We start from the raw sequence: 7874 nt of genomic DNA, 5'->3' as shown, positions 1-7874 counted from the left end.
AATAAAATGGAAAATTTGGGTGAGTTTTGCAGAAGCTGTCAACACATACAGTACAAAAAATTCAGAAATGTATAAAATATATGTATAGAATTGTATAATGTCAATCCAAATTTTCCATAAAGTGCTGTAAACACCTCATACAAAAAAAAAAAAAAAAAAATCAGACTTCTTCTCTTGTATAAAGGGAGGTTCAAAAAAATTATAGAAAATTTCCAGATTTCAGAGATTCCAGAATGTGGAAGGAATGACTATATTTATTTATCACATTTTGTTTGCTAATCCCCCAATGATGGACAACTACATGCGAAAGGTGTTGCTCTAAATATTTTGATTTTTGAGGGACTTTATTTTGTCAGTGTTTTTAGTCACCTTATTTGCCTAATTCCAAATTGCTTTCCAGAATGGTTGTACCACTCTATGGTCATCTCCACTTCAATTTGGACAGCTTCTCACACTGACACTCAAGTGTATTCAAGAAATCCATGCTGTTTATCAAAATGCTTGTTTTACCCAGTATTCTACTCAAAGCATAGATGATGACCTATAAGGAAACGCTTAGCCTGCGAGGGGTCTTTTAATGACTAAGAATCGAGACTTCCTTTAAAAAGAAGGGTTAACATCAAAACTTGGCCAGACAACAGCTTTAAAATTTAACATAAGTATCCATGTTAGAAAGGGAAATAGAAGTGAGGGTGGCGAAATGCAAAGACGGACAGATGGCTCTTTTCTTCCTAAAATATATTTTGAACAGAGGCATATCTCATGTCCATGATATGTGCAAAGCTTCTTAAATTTAGCACTATAAAGTAATTGCAGAATTTAAGATTTGGGTCTCATTTGGATATTTCTGTTCTCAAGTATGGGGAAGAAAGTCAGGCAAGAGTGTTTCCTGTGTTTCACAACATACTTCACAATAAATTGTTTTCTTTGTGATATGGTGTAAAAGGGCAAGACTTTAGGCTTGTTTTTTAAGAGTATTAAATTTGAAATGTGTGTGTGTGTGTGTGTGTGTGTGTGTGTGTAAGAGAGAGAGAGAGAGAGAGAGAGAGAGAGAGAGAGAGAGAGAGAGAGAGAGGAGAGAGCTTTAATAAGTTACCATTTCAAGTTCCAACCATTTTGTCAAGGTGATTTAATCTCACAGACTACTGATATATTGTAAATATCTTTATATAGACTAGATTTCAAGCAAGCAATCCTGTTATGTGTCTAACACAAAATATTAAAGGCAATAAATTTCCTGACACCCATGTTAATGAAATTTTACTGCTTTTCTTGAAAAAGAAACAGGTCCTGAAAGCATTCAGAAGAGTTCAAGTCGTGAACTACAGAGAAGAGGGGGATTGCTGTGCTGTGGCAAAGGCAGAATTCAAGTTGAAAAGAATTCTGGATGCTTTTTGTTTGAGATAAATGGTGAGAGAGTGGTGCTTTGTCAAGTACTTTGGGGGAAAAAGAAAAGGTCAAAACAGGGAGGACATTAATGTGGGAAGCAGGGTCTCAGGAAGAGGATGTCAGTATTTTTAAAGATCTAGCTGATAGCATAGATATGTCATTTTTAAAAAGTTATTTTAAATTGTTTCCTTAAATATTTTCCAATTACTTTTGTTTTTTTTTTCAAATAATTTTTTAAAAATTGCGTTCCAAATTTCTATTGACCTTCCATACCTCCACTTTTTTGAGAATGCCAGTAATTTAATAGTATGCTTCAATCTACATTCAGAATTAAGTCTTTCTTTGGGAGTTTTATCATGAGTTTTTTGGAATAGTCTTGGATCCTTGTCTTGATCAGAGTAGCTAAGTCTTTCACAATTGATTGTCCTTTCAATATTGTTGCTATTGTGTTTAATGTTCTATTTCTGTTCACTTTACTTTGTATGAGTTCCAGATAATGCTTGCCCTTGGTTTTGTATAGGTTTTATTTGTCACTTTAAGAAAGACTTTGTTAATTCTTAGGCTCTTTAGTGTTTTTAATAGGAATAGATGTTGTATTCTGTCATCCACATCTATTAATATAATCATATTTACATATATTTGAGCATGATATATAATCACATGGTTTTTGTTTAACTTATTGATATGGTCACTTTTGCAGATAGTTTTCCTAATATTGAACCAGCTCTGCATTTTTGATATAAATCCCATCTGGTCATAGTGTATGACTTTTGTGCTATATTGTTGTGATGTCCTTGCTAGTATTTTTTTTTTAAATTTCTCATCAGTATTTATTAATGAAATTAGTTTATAATTTTCTTTGTTTTTTCCTTTTTCTATTTTATGTATCAAAATCATAATTGTGTCATAAAATGAATTTAATATACCCATTATTTTCAAATAGTTTATAAAGTATGATAGTTGATTGTTCCTTAAATAATTGGTGGAATCCATCTAAATCCATCTAACACTAGAGATTTTTTCTTAGGAAACTCATTGATGATTTCTTCAATTTATTTTTCTAAGATTATTAAATATTCTCTTTTTTCTTATGTTAATCTGTGCAGTTTATGATTTTTTTTTGTTAAACTTTCATCCATTTCACTTAGATTTCCCTTTTACTTGCATATAGTTGAACAAAGTAATTCCTAATAATTTTTTAAATTTCATCTTTATTGATGATACATTTTCTATTGAGTTCAAGTTTGCTTGAGAAAAAATCCTGAAAATCTGAAAGTTCACCGAGTGTCCATTTTTTTCATTCAATATTATACTTAATTTTGCTGGATATAGTATTTTTGGATGCAACCCTAGTTTTTTTTTTTTTTTTTTTTTTTTGATTGTCAACATATAATATTCCAGGACTGTGGCTTTTTTTGTGTGTTTGTTTATTGTAGCTGAAATAGATCTTGTGTGACTCTAATTGTAACCCCAAGCATATTTGGATTGGTTTTTTATTGTTGATTTTAACATTTTCTCTTGATCTGGGTGACTCTGAAATTTAGCATATAGGATCTCTTCCTGGTGATAATTGATGGATTTCCCCCCCCCCCCCAATTTCTACTTTCCCATCTTGATCTCTTAAAATTTTCTTTTCTTTCTCTTTCTTTCTTTCTTTCTTCTTCTTCTTTTTTTTTTTTTTTTTTTTTGTATTATCATATCAAGATTCTTTTTTTGGTCCTAACTTTCAGGTAATCTAATAATTCGTATGTTTTCTCTTCTTAATCTGTTGCTTTTCTTATGCAATGTCTCCCATTCTCTTCTATTTTTCATTCTTTATACGTAGTTTTATTATTTCTTGGTCTCATAGCTTCACTGGCTTCCCTTTGTCCAATTCTCATTTCAGAGAGTCCTTTTCTTCCTTAAGACTCTGGATCTCCTTTTCTAGTTGGCTGATTTTCTTTTCACAATCATCTTGTTTTTCTTGGATTGCTCTTATTTTATTTATTTATTTTTTAGTGTTTCCTCAGTCTCTCATTTACTTTTTAAAGTCTTTTTTTTTTCTTTTTTTGAGTTCTATAAATTCTTTTGGGGGTAGGAAGCCATTTCACGGTTCTGTTGGGGTAGAAAATATATTTTTTTTAAACTTCAATATCCTCCTCTGAAGATGAACCCTGGTCTTCTCTTTTCCCACGGGAGGTTTCTATGATTGGGGGTCTTTCTCCTTTACCTGCTTTTTTTTTTTTAATAAGAATTTATTACTGTAAGCACACACCTTTGGGTGCGGGGGAGGAATGGTGCCTCTGGTTTCCTTCAGCTCCCCGCTCTGACCTGGAACCCCAAACCAAGAGCTCCCCTCTCCAGCCATCAGCATCTCTGCCCCCCCCCCCCCATTCTGCACTCCCGGTGTGTCGGCTCCTTCCCGCCCACAGACCGTCTCCGCTGCCCAGCCGGACCACGTGTTCCGAATCAGCCGAGGTTCCCTCCGTCAGCAGCACGGATTCGGGCTGACTCCTCACGTGGGCCGGGAGGAGAACGTTCCCGTGGTCCGCGTGGGGGCTCCCGAGGACCCCCGCTAGCCCCGAGGCTCCGAAGGCTGCTTTTTTTCCCTCGGAGGAGCGAGCCCGGAAGTGTTTGCTTTTCACACCTCATTAATCAGCGCCCGGAGGACTGGGATTGGGTCCCTTATTTTTCAGTGGTCTGTGTTTGCCTGGAAATGCAAATTTGTTTCCTTTGTCCGGGAAATGTGGAGAATTGGGAGTTTTCTGACCTACTCCGCCATCTTCCCAGAATCCTCCGGTCCTCTCTTTCTTATTGCCATTTGGCTCGCCGCTTCCAAAGGAAACCCGGCCAGAGCGCCAGAAGCTCTGCTGTGAGGCGGCCCGACTCCGTTCTGTTCCCGGGTCTCCCCAGGTTTCCCCGAGAGGTCTCGGAGCCTCCGTTTTCCGTCTACAGTACTAGGCCCTGGTCATCCCTAGCTCAACAACCCTGTAATCTTAATATTCTCTCTAAAGTTAGTTCTCAAGAACGTCTATTAACTGATCTCAAAACTCCCTCTGAACCAATTCCTGGTTTTTTGCTTCTCTAAATGTCAACGTAGAAAACAATTCAAAAAATCAAGTCGTTTTTCTCTTAGGTCACCAGGGGCAGCTTGTGACTGTTAATCCAAAAGTTCATTTTGAATTGATGTTAAGAAGAAAGCGAAAATTTGATATCTGCGCAAGATTTCTTAATTTCCAGAAAATGTTTGGTTTACAGTGAAATCTTGGGTAAGTAGTTTGTATTTGCAAATACTGGAAATTCTGGAGGAGCTGTTGGGCAAATTTTATAAAGATGAAAATGCAAAAATATACGGTAATAGGATTGAAAGGTAGCACGACCTCTTGAAGGCGGGGTTATTTCATTTTGATGTGTACAATTTTCCTGTGTCTTTGTAGAATATTAAGTTGCATCAATAATCAATTCAGATCTTTCAGGGTCCAAAAAATCTTGACCCGATGATCTATTTCTTGCAGAACATTTTTGAGGCAAGAAATTATGCCTGGTTATCTTTAGAGGGAGAAGGGTATTGTGAATAAGGCACTGGGCTTGGAACTTGGAATACTTGGATTTAAATCATGTTGGGATTTGTGAATTTGGGTAGTTATTTTGCTTCTCTGTGCTTTCTATTTCTTTATAAAATGAGGTTTTTGAACTCAGCCTCTTCGCTTCCTTGAAACTTAATGAAATCTAGAATGTAATGATGTTTCTCTCTCTATGTGGTATGTCGATATTATTACCCATTTTTTCCCACTACATCAAAATGTACAGGGAAAAAAAGACATATAATTAAGTCATGCAATTGTTTCTTTTCTTATTGTGGGACATAACCTGAGGAAGTGATTTCTGAAGCTAGAGCAATATTTCCTTTCTGAGGCACAAACTATACTTATAATCCTGATTCAACTCTTTTATAGGTTCAGTCTTTGACAGGTTAAACACCCAGCTTTCATTTCAGTTGTTAAAAGAGCTATTTGATCAAGTCTGAAACTTTGAACAAAATCTTTAAATTGTCTCCGTCATGAAGATGACTAGATCTCATTGATTTTTCAACAATCAGTGGATTCATTGTTGAGCTCATGATTTTTTGTAACAGTCTAATCAGCTGTTTAAAAATTGAGAGTCATGTCCAACATGAATTTTTAGCTTAGAATCTTTTTTACTGTCACAGAAGTTTCATCCATCAATTTGAGTGACAGCTTCATTTGAGCATGAAGTAACATTTCCAGGTTATACAGGTCAAAACAGCATGAGTCTTTAGAATGGTAACTATGGTGATCCATCAGAGTTGGGAAGAAACTTAAACGTGGAAGGTGAGAATGTTTCATGAGTAATTAGTCTGACTGTTTTCAACCTACCAAGGTGGTATCCAGGAAATGAATATTGCTAGTGGACTAGCAATAGAATCCCAGAATATTGGGATTGGAAAGATTTCAGTGTCTATCTAGTCAGACTGATCGCTGGACAAAAATGACCTTTACAAACATACCCAGAGTTGCCCTTCATCTTTCGTTTGAGGAGCTCTAAGGGAACTATAAAATATTGTTGCCTCAGGGCGTGATTTGATTAAGAGATGCAAAAGGCCAGGCAATTTAAGCCTCTGGCACAGAAAGTAAAGGTTATTGGGCAACCTGGATTTATTCCTTTTGTGCTGCTGTGCTCTACTAGGAGTGTGTTGCCTTTCCGGAAAAGGATGCGAGTTGGGCATTAGGGAAATAGATGCAATTTTTTCCTTCCATCTAGTACATCATATAAACGTTGATGCTTGTACCTGAATTGGGATGATGTATGCATTATGGATAAGTCTATAAGATGGTAATTATGTTTAAGTGGAAAACTGTTTATTTAAGTTAAGTCCTCTGAGACTTCTAGGAGCCTACCTAAGAGTTGTTTGAGAGACATACTTGGATATAGTGATTACAAATATCATGTTCAGATTTAACTTTATTTTTAAAATAAAATTTAAAATGTTATTGTAATTGGCCAATTACAAAAAAAAATGAGCCTGGTATATAATTCTTTACATTTTCAAGTGACCATAATTTCCAATTTTAGAGTGAGTGTCAAATCATGTTTGATTCTATCAGCAATTTGAAGATGGAATGGTGACATTATTTTTATATTAGTAACCAGGTCTTCTTTTTGGATAAAAATCATGTCTGAAATAGCAGTTTCTTTCCTTGCTTTCCATAACTTCAAAAAGATGCAGTTATAATTAGGGCAAATGATGAATTTATTAGCTATGTTGCTTTTGACAGACAGTTCTAACAAGTATCTAACAGGTAACTGAAATTCCTCCTCCCACCCCATCATCTTTAAATTGCCCCTTCATGTCAGGTTTACCATCTATTTCCTATAACCTCCTATTTCTTCTTTCTGTCTAGGTGAACTTTATTTGCATGAACTTCTGACAAATAATATTTTTTCTTCCAAATTTATTTTCATCCAGAGTTCCCCACTAAATCCTCCCCTATTCCACTACTTCTCCTAAGATTCCACCAAATAATGTGATAGTACCTGGAGTAAGTGTGAGAAGGAAATCTGAGATCTTAACTCTGAAGTATTTGGGAAGGAGAGATGATGAGGTCTTGCAATGGTGAGAAGTTTGAGGGCTCTGGAAGATTGTGAAAGGGAAAAGAAGCCTGAATGAGACCAGATGTTCATCTCGGACAGATAAAGCATCAATAACCACTGGGGAGTAGGAACAGACTCTTTCCACCGCTAAGTAATCACTAAGACAAAAGAATATCTCTTTTTTTTCTATTCTCTCCTCTATCTACAGAAATGGGAATTTCCTCCCTCTAAAGATTTTTATTTCCTTTTTATTATGGAATTTTACAAGAAGTTTTTTTGATGGTGTGGGGTTAAACAATTTAGATTAGAAATGTTAATTCTCCATTGTATTCTTATCATCATAAGTGCTCTCTGAATGAATTAATGGGAGGCAGCTCAGAATAGGGTTTTCTGCTTTAAAGACTATATAAGTTAGGGCTGTACTGCTTGCTGACTTGGTCAAGGAGACTACCTGGAGACATAATTTCTATGTTTAATTTATACTTTCTATAGCTAAATTCCCAAGGGCAGAATTGAAACAGAACCTGGGGCTTTCTATTTGCTTCTCAGACCACTAGACTTTCATCTTATATTGTACTTACTCTGTATGGTACCTAATTTTAATAAACATATGTAAATTTTTTTCTTCCTTTCTTTTTAGTTTTCAGTCTCCCAGATTTCAAAGTCCTCAAGGAAAAACAAAACAAAACAACAATTTGATTACATTTTCTTCCCTATTGTCCAACTGTTAATTAACTTATATGTTTGTATAAAGAAGGCATTTAGCAGAATCATAGGAAGGAAGACTAGGAAGAAGCCATAAAAATCATCTAGTTCAACCTTCCCACTGTACAAAGAAGGAAACTGAGGCCAAAAGACTTAAGTGGCTCCCTCATGATCACCCCTAATAAGTG

At 35.6% G+C, this 7874-nt stretch overlaps 1 pseudogene; it reads right to left on the bottom strand.

The window, feature by feature from the left end:
* Positions 1 to 4019: 4019 nt before the first annotated feature.
* The window catches only part of LOC127541371 (plakophilin-4-like), a 108316-nt pseudogene continuing 104461 nt past the window's right edge, over positions 4020 to 7874 (bottom strand).

Source organism: Antechinus flavipes, chromosome 6, assembly GCF_016432865.1.
Source record: "Antechinus flavipes isolate AdamAnt ecotype Samford, QLD, Australia chromosome 6, AdamAnt_v2, whole genome shotgun sequence".
Lineage (NCBI taxonomy): Eukaryota > Metazoa > Chordata > Mammalia > Dasyuromorphia > Dasyuridae > Antechinus > Antechinus flavipes.
Note: the sequence above shows the minus strand (reverse complement) of the source record. Positions and strands in the feature narration are given on the sequence as shown.